The sequence below is a fragment of the Corvus kubaryi genome, unplaced genomic scaffold (assembly GCF_017639235.1).
Source record: "Corvus kubaryi isolate FWS band 111438036 unplaced genomic scaffold, C.kubaryi_AGA036_p1.0 37391, whole genome shotgun sequence".
Lineage (NCBI taxonomy): Eukaryota > Metazoa > Chordata > Aves > Passeriformes > Corvidae > Corvus > Corvus kubaryi.
The window spans coordinates 6,869,124-6,884,760 of record NW_024581130.1 but is presented as its reverse complement, the minus strand read 5'-3'; the positions used below and the strand labels follow the sequence as shown (position 1 = coordinate 6,884,760).

The 15,637-nt window shown below is 51.6% G+C and overlaps 1 protein-coding gene and 1 long non-coding RNA gene across 4 annotated transcripts in view; both read left to right on the top strand.

Moving 5' to 3' along the window:
* The window catches only part of LOC121669355, a 26,970-nt gene extending 17,615 nt beyond the window's left edge, over positions 1 to 9,355 (top strand). The window contains exon 2 of the long non-coding RNA XR_006017737.1: positions 8,173 to 9,355. This is a non-coding gene — a long non-coding RNA (uncharacterized LOC121669355). The remainder of the gene's footprint in view (positions 1 to 8,172) is intronic.
* A 6,072-nt stretch (positions 9,356 to 15,427) lies between these two features.
* BCL9 (BCL9 transcription coactivator) overlaps positions 15,428 to 15,637 on the top strand; it is a 58,163-nt gene continuing 57,953 nt past the window's right edge. For 2 of the 3 annotated variants that reach the window (XM_042038128.1, XM_042038126.1), the window contains exon 1: positions 15,429 to 15,613. The gene's annotated coding sequence lies outside the window, so the exon portion shown is untranslated. Of the gene's footprint in view, positions 15,614 to 15,637 lie in introns of all 3 variants that reach the window. The other variant, XM_042038131.1, reaches the window with a different exon arrangement.

Sequence of the window (15,637 nt, the reverse complement as noted above, 5' to 3'; positions counted from 1 at the left end):
TCCCTTCCCTTCCCTTCCCTTCCCTTCCCTTCCCTTCCCTTCCCTTCCCTTCCCTTCCCTTCCCTTCCCTTCCCTTCCCTTCCCTCCTCCTGCCTTTTTCCGCCTTTCCCCCTTTATTTGCCTGCCAGTTTCCCCCCCGTTTTCTTTTTTTTCCCTTTCCTTCGGGGATGTCTGCCGTTGTTGCTCTCTCTCCCCTCGAGTTGCAGGCGTCTCTCGATGCCCTGCTCTCCCTCTGGTCCTGCTTCCTCTGTCAGCTCTGTGTAGCCTGGCGTGTTTCTCTGTTCCTCTACCCGCCACGCAGCCCTCCCCCTGTGCAGCTCTCTCCATGAAATGGAGCTGAACAATTGCACCGGAGCAGCTTTCTCTGTTCCTGCCATGTGTCCGTGTGCCGAGGCACCATTGGTCTTGCGGTATTTTGGATGCATTCGCGCTGGAAATACTAGGACAATAACAAAACGGTGGGTTTCTGCCTGTGCCTTTTTGGAACATAATGAGATTTGAAATCCAGCGTGAATGAGATGTGATGGATGGCTGTACTGATATTTTGAGCCGGTTTAGTTCAGAGTCATCTGAGATACCCAGGCTGGATAAAGGAGAGCATGGCCCTAAACATTACCTGCCATCCAAGCACCGAAAGGACAAACCAAGTCGCTGAAGTGATATTATGCTTTCTCTTTCTCTCTTTTTTTTTTTTTTTTTTCCCTCTTGGAGATAAATATGGTTCTGCAAAGAACATCTAGTAATTGCCCAATTCCTTAAATATGACAAGATGATGCCTGAAATGACAGTCTCTGCCACCAGTGCACACTGCCCCATTCACCTGAATGTGATATTCGCTGAGGCTGCCTCAGTAGCACCAGACTGTCTCCCCTTGTCCCCTGATCTTCCCCCTTAAGATCCCTCCTGGAGCACCTCATAGGTCCAACCCCTCTCACACACAGGGGGAGGCACAGCCTTGGTCCCTTCTTCTGTTAAAAAAGGAGCTTTGAGGCTGGGAGCTGTGCTGCCCTGTAATTAATGTACACTCAGCCTCAAATATGCAGTGACAACAACTTAAATGTCAACATTCCTAGTTAATCCCTTGCTAACAAAATGTGCCTGGAAAGAGATGGTTCTGCATAATCTCCACTGAACAAGATCTTATTTTAGCAGTACAAGCACTTGGGAGATTTCCCCAGTTTGACCAATGAGACCAAAAGATTGGCTTTGATAATCGCAGCTGTAAATGATGCGTTTGATCCTCTCAAGGAAGGAAAGGGCTGCATGTGGCAGAGCATACAAACCCTCCTCTGCCCAAGCCCTCCTCCAGAGCAGAGGCAGGCTGGCCTTCCTGGGTGGTGTCTGTATGACAAGGGATGTAATTTCTGTTCTCTGATGTTCGCTGCTCTCCCCTCTGTTCAGGGAGATGTCCACAGCCTCTTCCTGAGTCACGTTTTCCAGGCTGAACAGCCAGCAGTGTTAAAAAGGAAGTTACAGGGAAATTATATTTTAATACATAAAATGTTCCTTGTAAGAGCATTGAAGCAGGGACCATGACCACAGACATGGTGTTTGGATTCCTCTCTCTGTGTGCTGAGACCAGCCTCACGTTTATCCTGGGGAGCCCAGGCAGACCCTGAGAGTGTTGGTGTTGTCTCCCTGTGGCTATTTTAAGCCTTCAGTGTAGGTGAAAGGCAGAGCACCCAAGGTGAGGAGATGAACCTCCTTATTGTTCAAAGCAGTTCAATGTTTTCAGCACCCTGGCTCCCCACAGGCAGGATTCCTGCACTTTCCAGTCTGGGATCCTCAGAGAAAGACCAGTAGGTTCCTCCCCAGCAGGCTGTGGAATTAGGGGGGCACTGACACAGGATGTCTTGCCTGGGGTGGATTGGTGCCTGAGCTCTAGGCCTAGCCCAGAAACACAGTAGGAAAGGTGGTGGGCCGTTCTTCTGGGCATCACTCCAGTTTAACACTCAGTCCTTTCATCCCCAGGTTATTTGTGCCTGTGGTGTGCAAGCACATGTAGGGGAATTTACCATTCTGCCTGTGCTTTTCAGTCACTGGGTTCCTGCATGCCAGCGTCACCTCATGCTCAGCGATAAAATGATATCCACTTCTTCCCTTTGCATTTTATGGGGGTTTTTCCCCTCTTTCACTGTTTGTCTCTTCCTTTCTGAAGGATGTCTGAGGGGTGCTCTCCCCACCATTATTTCAGTCTCTCATTTCAGCCTGTATTCATGCTCTCTGCCTCACACTGCCTCTCTTTTGTTCTCTTTTGTTCTTCTACCACCACCTGTCACCAAAGCCTCTTCCTTCCCTACTTTGTTATCTTCTAGAGACCTATCCATTCCCTCTTGCTCCATTCCTAATCAATCCCCTCCATTATTTTCTAAAATACCTTCTTTTGTCTCCCTCTTTTCCACTGCCTGGCACTTGCCCGTGCCTTTGCCACCCCTCCCCTGCTCCGCACCAAGGAAACACCACTCACCAAAGTCGCAGTTCCTCTGTGCCTGCTGTACACCACAACTGTGCAGCAGCACTGCCTTTCACAGCCCTGCTCGTGCTCACTTGGTGCTCTGTGTGGACAGGCTGTGCACCCACTGCCATCCCTGTGCTGGCAAGCTCGGCTCAGGACTGGAGGATTGTCCATGGGAAGGCTGCTCTTTTCCTCCAGCATCTCCTCCCTTGGCACTTGGAGACAGGCTACAGTCCTGCCCGGAGCTTTGAGCTGGCCCAGCACAGCTGTGCTTATGGGTGGAGCCACCCTCTTTTCTGAGTGCTCCCCCTGGCACCTCTCTTTCCCTCAAAGGAATCTTTCCCCAAGGTTGTGTTTGCCCTGGTGTTCCTTATCGATCCTCCACAGGGGCTCTGGGGGCTGCAGTTGTCCCTCTGCACTGCCCCTGCTCGCAGCTGCCTCCCTCTGCCTTGACTGCTCCTCACCTCTGGGGGTCCTGAGCACTGCTAGGGCTGCCACACTGCTGGTCCCCCTCATCCTGGTGGGATGGAAACGCAAGGGCCTTGTTCAGCTTCAGCCAGTGTAGCAAGATGTGGCTTCTGGGCTAGGATGGGCTCCCTAACTATTGAGTAATGAGTCTAAGGTGTTTGAATCCCAGTAACTGTTAGAGATGGCTTTGTGTAGCCCTGAGCCACCCTCTTTACCATCTTGCTGAAACAAGTGTGCAGCACACGGATTCTGGAGATAATTGGACATTTTTGAAGCCTCCATTCTTCTGCAGAACTTGTAGTGCTTCCATCTTTCCCTGTCCTTGCCTTATTCCTGTCTCTTCCCATTTACTGTGACTGTTTTCTATTTTTACTCTTGACAAAGGGTTGTGGGCTTAGAGGCTGCTCTTGTAGCTGTAGATGTAAAATGCCTGCTGTGTGGTGTTTGTCATGAAAGAACCGCTCCTGGAAATTAACTAATTCACAGACCTAACTCATTAACTCTGCAGCCGCACAGAGCTGTGGAGGAGCGTCTGTGTGGTTTCACTGCCGAGGGCACTGGGCTGGGGGAGAGGGGTGGAAGGGAGGTGGAGAGACCCATGTCTGTGATCCCAGCTCTTCTCCCAGCCCGTGCCATGGTTAGCAAGTCATTTCCCACCTCTCTCCCCCTTTCCCATGCCCTTGATCTCTTCTCCAGGTCAGCTGCTCAGGGCAGGAGCTGTTTCTCATTACGCCCGTTCGGTGCCTTGTCAGGGAGGCCTTGACCTTGGTGGGGGCACTAATCGCTCCTGTTGTAGAAACAATAAGTACTGGAGAGACAAAGAGTTATGGAGTCAGATAGCTCCAGATGTCAGTTCATTCCTGTCTGGATGTCCTCCTTTTACTACCTCTGCCTCCAGGAGGACGGCTGTCTGGCTTTGGGAAATGCAGGTTGATTCCTCCATGGTGGCATCGCATTCCACCTCTTCTCCTTCCCTCAGGCCCAAACCCCGTCCCTGCTGGAGCTGGTGGCAATATTCCTGGCAGAAATACGTTGGAAGTAGACCAGGCCCTTACACCCTAAGCAGCACAGTTTTAACATCAACCCCCATGTTTGGAATACACTGAGAGCCAGATGAGGTCACTCAGACTATTTCAAGGCTAGATGTTTGATAGGAGAGGTTTCCCTCTGTGCATTGTCCCACCGAGTCCACACTGCCTGCCCTGGCTCACTCCTCCCTCCATGCATGTCACTGGCGCTCCCTGGGGAGCTCTGCTGGGCATCTCTGCACCTATGGATGGGACAAGTCCTCTGCCCAGGGGCCTGCTCAGAGACTGCCAGGAGCTTCCCTGACTCACAGGAGGGTCACCCCTCCTTCTGCCAACCGCCTGCCCCCAAGCAGGCAGCAGTGTAACCACGGCTTCTCCTTGTTGGGATGGTGGTTAGGATTGGGGCTTGCTGAGTAATGCATGGCTCGGTGGGTTTCTGAGGCTTGGGGCTGGCAGAATGTGTACTCTAGAAAAACCCCATCACACTGAGTCCCAGTGGGTTGAGGTGGTGACAGCTGGTGCTGTTTGGGATCAGGGATCATGCCTGATGTTGTGGCTGCACGCGCTCCCAGCTGACACTCAGGGCTGAGCACTGCTGGGAGCGCATCCAGCGTGCGCCGAGGCAGAGGCACTCAGGCTGGGGACCTGGAATGAGGAAAGGAAGCAGAATAATTGTTGGATGAGGAAGGAGATATATTCAGCTCCTCTGTTTAAGCATGCCTGCCCACAGGATTGCTGGGCTCTACTTGCCAAATGTGAGCTCTGTCTACCAGGGACAAGAGAGCAGGAGCTTTTCTGGCATTTGATGAAAACTCGAGGAGAAGGCTCAGAGCCAGGCAGTGCCCACTGAGAGGAGTATGATGATGGCTGCTGGACTGGGATTATGGGGGTGTGTGTACTGAGACATACCTGGCACTGGGGCAGGTGACAAAGCACACCTGAGAGCACCTTGGGACAAACTCTGGATTTCCCAGTCAGAGGCAGATCCCCTGATGTCACTCATTCCTCCTTTTGCTCCCCTGGATACTGCAAACATCTTCACACAGTGAAAGATGGTGCAGAGGTCTCCTGCCAGTGAAGACCCAAGTCACTGTGCCCGTGCAGCACCAGGGAGCCCTGCAGACTTCAAAGCTCTGGCCTTGATCCCATGAAGTCATGGTACCTTTTTGGAGCTGTGCACAAAGTAATAAGGGCAAGGCTTGTTGCAGAAGGCACACTGCTGAACTGAGGGAGCAGGACTAGTACTGGACCCAAGCCAGCTCATGTCCCACGAGCTCTGCTATGCCTGCATGCTCTGGTGCAGATTTAGCAGCAGCAGAACTCTGTGCTCTGTACTGCATAGGTGTCAGGGTCACCAAGGTGGCAAACACTGTGGGACCATGCAGACTGGCTCTGCAGGGCAGTGGAGCAGGAGGTGACCTGCCAGATGTGTGAGGTGCAGCTTTCATAAGTGCAGCCTTGCTGCCAGGTGTCATCCCTGTAACTGTAGAGATGTCTCCAACTGTGATTCCCAAGTACCTTCTGATCTGCCCCTGCTTTGGCAACCCTGCCTTGCTTTATAAGGATCACTCTGGTTATTGCCATAGTTGGTCACTGTAAACCTGTAGAGAACCCAAAGACAAATGAAAGTTACTGCAGTGTTGAAAGTCTCTTCTTTGTAACCTCATCCTGCAAGAATTTAGGGTTTTGACAGAGCAGATGGTCAGATGTCAACTGTGAGGGCAGAGCCAGAGCTGAGGAGATGTAAGGATTAACCTGGCAAAACCACAATCTGTGGTTCAAGACTTGTGTTTTCTAGTTCTGCCAGGCTACCAAGGCTGGAGGTGGTGTCTGACTCCCATACTTGGCTGGCACATGACTTGGAGGCTGCTCTCTTCTGCACACCGGATCTTCCAGAGGTCTGGAGAACCAGCCACGCACTGGTCCTTCCCGTGCCCAGTCAGGCAAGCTCTTTCTTTTGACCAGTGCTCAGAACTGTGCATTATGCCAGTCTGAGCTTGCCCCACAGCACCTCTGCAGTCACCCAGATGGTTTGGATACAGCTCATGCTCAGTCTGGAGCAGGTAGTTCAGGAGAACAACAGCAGAGAGCCTTTACTGCAGCAGAGAGTTTTTTCCAGCAACTGCAGCTGTTAATTTCCCTGATAACAGCAACAGTTACTTGGGCAGGAAAAAGTCAGCAATCAAACACCAATTAGCAGGAAAACCAGCACATGTAACTTTTTTGGACTTCAGCAAAGCTCTCAATACTGTTTCTCACAGAACCCCTCTGGACAAAGCATCCGGCACACAGAGTACCTGTGTTACACAGAGGGTGAGCATCTGGCTCACAGGTCGGGCACAAAGAGTTATGGTGAATGGGGGGGACATCAGGCTGGTTCCATCCTAGTTCCAGTGATCTTCAACATTGTCATTAACAACCTGAACACAGGACTGGCAGGAATACTAAGTAAATTCACTGACAAGACTTAATTGGGCGGAGCTGTTGATTCCCTGGGGGGCAGACAGGGCCTGCAGAGAAACCTGGACAAATTAGAGGTGGGTGATCACCAACTGGATGAAGACTTACAAGAGCAAGTGCTGGACTGTGCACCTGGGACAGGACAACCCTGGCTGTGTGTATAGCCTGGGGAATGCGAGGCTGCACAGCAGTGCCATGGAAAGGGCCCTGCGGGTCCTGGTTGATGGCGAATTGGATATGAGTCAGCAGTGCCCTGGCAGCCAGGAAGGACATCCCTGTCCTGGGGGCACCAGGCCCAGCATTGCCAGCTGGGCAAGGGAGGGATTGTCCCACTCTGCTCTGGGCTGGGGCAGCCTCATCTCCAGTCCTGGGGGCAGCTTTGGGTGTCACAATGTAAAAAAGACGTGAAGCTATTAGAGAGTGTCCAAAGGAGGCCACGAGGATGGTGAAGGGTCTGGAGGGGAAGCCTTATGGCAAATGGCTGAGGTCACTTGGTCTGTTCAGAGGTCTGGAGAAGAGGAGGCTGAGAGGAGACCCCACTCTTGTCTTCAACATCCTCATGAGGGGAAGCAGAGGGGCAGGTACCGATCTCTTCACTCAGTTACCAGTGACAGGACCCAAGGGAATGACGTGAAGATGAGTCAGGGGAGGTTTAGGTTGGATATCAGGAAAATGTTTTTCACCTGGAGGGTGACTGGGCACTGAACAGGCTCCCCAGGGAAGGGGTCATAGCAGCAACCTGACAGAGTTCAAGAAGTGTTTGGACAATGCTCTCAGGCACATGGTGTGACTCTTGGGGTGTCCTGCCTAGGGCCAGGAGTTGGATTTGATGAGCCTGAGGGGTGCCTTTCAACCCAGTGTATATTATGATTAAGATTATGAGGAATCCTGCTGCTTCAACCCAGCATTTTCTGTGATTCTTTGATTCTATGATTCGATGAAGTTTTGATTCCCCCACTGTCCCCACTCATGGTACCCAGCCTCTCTGCCCTCTGACTCTGGGTCCTATCTGAATGCCCCATCTTTGCTAGGTTTCTTTGGACCAACACACACAGGTACTACCCTTCCCCTGCCTCATCTCAGTCCCTGATCTGTTTTGCTGGCTTGATGTGTGCCCATGAGCTTGCTCTGCAGCACTGTAGCTTCTTGGGGGCTTCTGTGTGAAAGGTGGGGCTGGGGATCACTGGGACAAGCCAGAGAGGACAGGAGGGATCCTTCTACAGCATCAAGCATTCACTCACAGGTGACTTTGGAGCACCCTGCCCCAGCTCTGAGAGTGACTGCCTTAGCACTTGAGCATGACTGCCACAAAAGTAGTCTCTGCTCACCAGGTGTAATCGAGGTTCATCCACATGAACCCAAGCAAAAAACTACTGCTGTGCAGGAAGAGCAACTGGCATGCTGCAAGAACCCAGGCACCACACCTGACACCCCTGGGTTGCCCCTGCCTGGCAGAGCCGGGCTCAGGCACTGTGTCCATGCTGGGTGCAGGCAGGGGAAGGCTGTGTCCCCGGAGCCGAGGGCCGGGAGCTGGAGCACTGTCAGCTCCAGCCCTGGCTCCACCGGCAGCTACAGGGGTGGGTGGGTGTGTGTGCAGCTGCAGCATTGGGCAAGAGATGCTAATGGGAAACAGAAACAATTCAAAGTGCCTGGTGGTGGGAGAAACACTAACAGCATTATGGCTTGGAGCTTGTTACAGTCCCGCTAGTGAAACAACTGCCGGTGAAATTACGGTTTTTTTCCTTTCCTTTTTTTCATTAGGACACAGAAGTTTTCCAGCTCGTTATACCAGGGCCAGCAGTATTCTTCAGCGTCAACAAGGGGCTTGGGTGAGCCAACTTTTTTTCTGCTAAGGAAGAAGAGCAGTACGTTGTATCCCTTTCCAATGTGCTAGTGAGCACTTCATGTCTCCTGAGGCTGTGGGCCGGCAGAGGTGCAGGGGTGTCCCTGGCAGGGCAGCAGAGGCTCTCAGGGATGCAATGTCCCCCTTTCCCAGCAGATGCCTGCAAGGCAAGCACATTGCAAATGTCACCCTTTGGAGAGAGAGGCTGTGAGGGCTGGGGCGAGTTTTTTCCTTTGGGAGGTGGCAGAGCACATTCTGGATAATCATTTCATGCTGCTTGGGAGTGGTGCATAGTTTGGTTTCTCTTTGGTTGTGTTAATTGTGTGGTAAGGTGCCTAGAGCCTTCTATTGGCATCTTTATTTATTTAAATACAAATGAAGAAGGCATTAAATCAATTGTTCTTTTTTCTTCCCTCCCTCTTGCCTTATCATTGTTTCTATCACGTACTCTTTGCTGTACTGGGCTTTTGCTTTTTCAGCTGAATCAGTGAGATCATTAAGTGAGAGTCCCGGGCTGAATTTCCTGCAGACTCTGGGAGGCTGCCCTGAGGAAGCACACCTTATATCCCTGGCTTTCCCCTACTCCTATTTTGTCTACATGACAAGGCACTTCCTAACTTTACTGGCCAAGGCTTCGGTCTGTGACCCCTTGCACACCTAAACCTCCTGCAATGCAAAACTAAAGAAAAAAGCTGCACATTATGGCAATGATTGAGACCAGAATACATTTCTCTTACTCCTTCAGATACTCTGCCTTTCATCTGGATGGGCCAAATTACATGACTCGGTGGTTGACCCCTTTACTGTTTTAACCTCTAGCTCCTATAGCTAGGGGCAGAACCCAGTATTCCTGGACTTGATAATTCTCCTGCTATTTAGCAAGTAGTTTGTAATCAAATGGTAAACTATGAGTTGAGGCCCTCTCTTCTTGCCAAACTTCATAAAATTTAATTACTCCCGGAGTTCAAGTGGTGGCATGTTTTGTGAGAGATGTGGAGGCCTAGTATGCAGCTTTCAGATAGACATTGTAATTGAGCTTCTGATTTTTTCCCCTCCTTTTTTTGTTCCCAACAATTAATTAAATTCGCACATTGAAACCTTGCTGGAAAATTATTATGTGTGTCAACAATCTGCTCACTGTGGTCTGCCAGAGATCAAAATACCTGTGTGCTGATTTGAGGGCATCTGTTATGAGTATGGACCAGTGAAATCAGAGGTGTGGGGTCCTGAGGTGTCTGCACCTCTCATTATGTGGCAGGAGCAGGGTGAAGGCAGCCTCGGTCCTTCCCAGAGATCTGACTCAGTCTGCACCACGCAGAGGTCAGAGCAAGGGATGCTCTTCATTAGGAACTGAGCTCCCTCTGCTTGGAGTCTTGTTTGCTTTTAAACTTTGACTCTTCTTTGTCTCTGGCCGAATCTACTGCAGAGGGATGCTGGCCTCATTGCTCGCCCTAAATTCTGTTGTACTTACCTCATTACTCTCCTAATGACAAGCTGACAAATGCCTTTGCTTGATTTACTGGCAGTGTTACAGGTGTGTGGAACACTTGTCAGTACCTTGCTACTACATGCCTAATTTTTCAAACGGCTGGGTGTGCTAGCTTCCTTTGCAAGCTGTCCCTGCACACTTCCCTGGTAGAATTCCCCTGCCATGGCTTTATCACATACCTGCACCCAAAGCTTCCAGAGCTATGCCCTAAGATTTCACAGAAACAAAGAATGGTTTGGGTTGGAAGGGACCTTAAAGATCATCCAGTTCCAAACCCTCCTGCTGTGGGTAGGGACAACTTCCACTAGACCAGATTGCTCAGGGTCCCATGCAACCTGGCCTTGAACACTTCCAGGGATGGGGCATCCACAATTGCTTTGGACAATCTGTTCCGGTGCCTCACCAGCCTCACTCCACACGTCCAAGGAAACAACTCAGACCCTACCTGCAGGTTTTGATGTAACTGGCCTTCTGGTAAGAAGTGAACAGTGAAATGGCATAGTGCAGCAGCCCTCCAGCTGTTTGTGGGTATTTATGGGTGTGCTGGATCAAGGATGGTCCTGCACCCACCCTGGGACAGGCAGCAGGGCAGTGGTGTCCCTGCTCAAACCCTTGTCAGGAGGTCCCGGCTGCCGCAGCCCAAGGGCTCAGGTTTGCACCCCACCTTTTAACTCTCGTCTCTTGGTTGTTTAAACCAGGCAAGGACATTTTCACTGATCAAACCCCAGGAAACAGAGCCGGCCACCACCCACACGAGCACATCACTGAGATTAAACGGAGGTTTCAGAGTGAGGGAGCGCGGCAGGTGAGAGGGCTCCAGGCATTGCAAAGCGATGGAGCGGCAACTGCTCGGGAAGGGAAGAGCACCAACATTTCGCACACACATCTCTCCACCAGTTGGGCAGAGCTCTCCTGCTCTTCTCCTGGCTGTGTTGCTAGGAGAGGAGCGCTCTGCCCTCCTCATGGCTATGAATAGCTCTCGCTTGTTTATCCAGCCCAGCTCCGCCTGCTGGTTACAACCACAGCCGGCACCACCTCACGGCATGACACCACCGGGAAACAATGCACTGCCAGGGAACAGCCCCCTCCGGCTCAGGACGGTCCGGATACCTCTGCTGCACCGCTCCGCAGCCACCCTTCTCCTCCTCTTACCACACTCCTCTGCCCCCAGCAGAACGGGCTAAACCCGGCCGAGCGGTGCAGTGTCACCCCCAGAGAGCAGCGCTGAGAGCCAGGACCTGAAAATCAGGGCATCAGCTCAGAAACCTGGCTTGAAAACACACACACACAATCACTTTAGGGTCCTTTCCTGCAATTCCAATGTCAGAGCCTTTCACGAGCTACAAAAGTTACTTTTAGTGAAGGCTGGTCTTCTTGCATAAGCCCATGAATTGAAGACCAGGGACTTCAAGAAAAGTAACAGATGGCTTGAAAATTGGCAATAATGGGATTCCTGAGATTTTCTTGACTATATTTTGTCTGAGGTCTGACCAGGAATGAAAGAGCTCTAGCAGTGGAATTAGATGGTCTGTATTGACAAGGGGAAATACTGATGGGGTTGAGCAAAAGGCTCCTCGGAGCACTGCAAAACACGACCATTTCAGGATATTTACTCCACGGGACAGAGGGACAGGCAGCAAATACAACCAGTCTACACATTAAGAGACAGGATATGTGTGCTCAGGCAGCCACAGAGGGCTGTGCAAGTTCAGGGTAGCAAAGCACACACAAAACTGCAGCTTTTGGAACAGCCTGGGCACTCAATGAGAAGAAAAGTGCTGGGCAAGGCAGAGCAGCCTAGATCAGAAGGGATAGGGATGGTTGCTGCACAGGTACAGGTGAACCACCCCTTCTTTTCCAGCATCGTGAGCTTCCAAGTGTGCCTATTTCCCTGGACATCTCGTCTTTCTCCACCTGGGAATTTGGTTGGGATGAAATCTCAATTTTGCATATGCTTATCCAGAATTTCCACATGCCCATCAGGCCTTTCAGATAGTTGGGCCGCTGAACATCCAGAAATTCAGGATAAGTTGACTGCACACTTGGGAGCTGAACTGTATAGCATTCACACACTATGTCTAATGAATCCAAAAATTGTCAGACCTGCTGTGCATATGCTGTGCAGATGATCTGCATATGTACAGTTTACCCAGTGTGCTCTGAAGGTGTCTGGTCTCCCCTGTACTCACAGAACATCTACACAGTGCAGGTGTATGCATTCCCACTTGGAAAAGAGGACTAACATAGGGGGTTTTTTACACATTCTTGATGTATTTGTAGAAGAGGGAACAGCTGAAGGCTTTGGCGCAGCAGGCAAGGAAATTTAGGTATATTTCCTGTGTATGGGGGCCAGACTCTCCTATCCCATGCTGCTTGTTTTACAGCAGTCACCTATACAGGACTGGGATTGGGGTTCTGTTATTTAAGACATTGTACATGCACAAAGTGAAAGGGTGTTACTTTTCCTGCTGCCCCCTAAATCTTCCACCGTGATCTAAACTAATACAAGTGCAAGAAAGGGGCATCACAATTCTTACTTGAGAGATGAGCCAAATAAAAGGAAGCTCCTAGTCTCCTAAAGCAGGACCCAGGTGGAATTTAGACACCTGAGTGCGAAATATGATCCTGCAAATTCTTGTTTAGGTCATGTCTTGTGCTGGGGGTTCCCAGACCCCTCAGGCCCACCAGATTTGACAATGATATCCCACGGCTTCAGCGTCTCTCTGCTCCTCACCTACCTGGGAAAGCCTCACACCTAACAAGGCTAAGCACAACAGCAGCAGTAGGAGAGGCCAGACATGAAATTCCTCTTTGCTTAGGGGAGCATAACTCCAGGATGGGCTTTCTCTGAGCCCCCAGAGAGGGTAACCCTTCTTTTTAGGGTGCAGTGTCCAAAGGGGTTAAAGCCCCCACAGAGGACTTATGGAGGACCCAGCCTGCGCTTCCTCCTCTCCTGCAGGGCGTGCCTGTCTGCATCTCCCATGGATGTGCTCCAGCTCCCAAGGTGCTGGCTGTTTTGGAGAGAGAGGGCATGCTCACCTCTTCTGCCACAGGCATTATGATTTTCTTAAAAGCGTTGTGGCTTCCCTGGGCACACACACACCCGGGAGAGGAAGCATCTGCAGGAATGAGCAGCCTGGCTGTTTGAGGTTTTGGCAGAGAGGAGGGGGAAGCCCATGCTCCAGTCCACCCTTGGGTGACCACTTCTGACTTTTTACCTCATGTCCCTTTAACATAAAATTCATAAGCAGGAGCTGGGCAAAGGGACCCACGTTTTCCCTCGTACATGGAGTGCCACGAGATCAATGAGATTAAACATGTGCTTACATGCTGTCCTGAATTGGGGCCATGAGGAGAGCAATGGGAAAGTAAACAGAAGGGAAACGTTATGGAAATGAAGGAAGAGGTAAAATCCACTCTGCCAAGAGCAGCAGCTCTCAGCAGTTACAAGAAGATATGGCCTCAACCAGAGCCGATTAGGCATTAGGAAGTCCAGAGACTGGAAAGGAAGACCAAGTCATCTTCATGAAGGTTGAGAAGTGACTGAAAAGAGTGAGATTTGGAGCAGAGGAGAAAGGCTATCCACTGGGCACAGCCGTTCCCAGAGAAGGTAAGCTTAGCTTAAGTTGTTTCACCCCATTAGCAGAATGTGGATACTTGAAATTCAACCTGTGACAATACAGGGAGGCTTTTCTCCCCTTAAAGACGCCAAAACCTGGAGCTGAATGTCAGGCTCTGCAGAACCCTGTGCACCAGTGGGCACAGCTGCTGCCCTGTCTCATGTAGTAGACGCTGTGGGAGATGAAGCTGGACATGATGACTGCTCTGTCCATAATCTGGCTCTGCTTCCAAGAGGCTGAGTGTGGCAGTCATCCTCTCTGGAGGACCTGTAGTGCCAGCTCCCAGCGCCTGCCGAGGCGAGAGTGCTTGAGCAGCCTGTTTGGGGGGTTCACTGACACCGTGGCCAAAGCTTTGGTGCGAGTGCGCCTTATCAGCTCTCAAGTGCCTGACTGCAAGTGGTTGATTTGATTTTCCTGCAGGTGAAATTCCAGACTACGTTCTTCCACCTTTCTATATTCTTCACATAGCCTTCAAAACTTTCAGCCAGATCTCTTGGAGCTATCCTGCTCTTCCAGCTGGGAAATTTGTAGGTGTGTCTCTGATTTTCCAGCCTTCTCTCCTGCCTTTGCTCTTCCCCTTCTTCTTTCTTCCCAGTCAACCTTAGTTGTAGTCTTCCTTCTCCACTTGACCTCTATTTCTCTTTCCTGGGAAGAGCCTCATTTGCATCTGTCCTAGTATCCAGGCTACAAATTAGACCTGGTTAAAATTTCTTTCAGCAAAACTGCGACTTGAATAAAACTTCTGAGTTTTGGGGGAATTGTAGGAGCTCTATTTTTGGGAAGTGGCTTTTCTGTTGAGCACTTGAGTTCAAAAATGTGTAGTCCCTTCTGTTACAGGTTCAGAAGATGACCTTGAGTATGTCACTTCATCTGCCCAAATGTTTTACCACTTGTTAAATTTAGATAAAAATACTTGTCTGGGTTAGTAAAATGTCTTTGAGATCATTGAACAACAAAAGCTATCCAACTGGTGATTATTATGATTATTATAATTACCTTTATTAAATGAAACCAGCTGATTCTTGTGCAACAGTCTTCTGGGCTCCACAGGCCTTTACAGCCGAGACTCGGAGAAAAAAAATCTTTTGTTATCCCTGGACAGGGATGTGTTTTTTGAGATTGAGTTTTGTGGTTTTGTTACGAAACGTATGACAGTCGGTCATGTGGTTTGCTTTCTGGGCCGACTGAACCCTGCTGAACCTGTACGCAAGGCAGCAGAGTTTAATGATTCACAGGGGCTGTGTTTTGGTTTGGCTTTTGCCGGACGGAGGCTGTGCAAACCTGCACGGCCAGGGAACCCTCTTGGTTGGAGTCACTGAAAAAACTTAGCTCAAATCTCTGCAAGCCTGGACCCAACATGGCCCTGCTGTCGGGCCAGGCCCTTTTTGGGTGTCTTGGGTTCTAAGAGCTGGCCATGCCGAGGCACACCTAGACTTTCTCATTGGACAACTGCACTCTCCCTCTGTTATGGGAGTAATGGGAGACTGCAAAAATTTGGGGGAGTCCATGAGGGCTTGTTTTTTTGTGATTTCTCCCTCGCCTTTTCCCCTTGCCTCCCGCCACCGTGTTGCTTCGGGATGAAATTGACCCCGAGGCCCTTGGCGTTGGGTCTCCGCCGTTTGGCGTGCCCGGCTATTTGCACGACCTTGGAAGGGGGGAAACGGGGCGAATTCCTGGCCGGCTCCTCGGCTGATCCTCGAGGAGCGCTGGGAGCCATGGTTCGTGGCGGCGCTGGCGAGGGTGGGACGCGGCGGACCTGTGCTCTTTACTCGGCGGGTTTAGCGCTGGCTTTCCTGCCGGAGGGAGCCTGGAATCCCCCGATCCCTCCCGGCGAGGGGGAAAGCGGGAGCCTGCCATGTTCGCGGGGACGCGGCGGGCGCCCTTCTCCCTGCCCCGCGCCTGTCACCGGAGTTCGGAGTTCTCATGGAGGAGGCCGGCGGAGGAGGAGGGAGGCGGGAGGAGGAGGAGGAGGAGGAGGAGGGAGGGGGCCGCCTTGTTTGTGGCTTGTCAGCAGCCGCTGGAGACAAGCCTCCATGTGTGAAAGCCGCTTGGCATGAATGCCTGGGCCGTACCAAGCGCCGCGGCGCCCGCGGGGGGAGGCGGCCCCGCCGCCCCGCCGCCCCGCGCAGACAAAAGGCCCGGCACGGCTTCCCCGTGAGTTGCCCCGATGCTGCCGTAGCGCCCGCCCGGCGCAGCGCCCGCTCCCCGCCGCCCCCGCCATGCCGCCCCGCGCCCTCGCCGCCTGAGCAGGTAAGCGCCGGCCGCGGGCGGGCG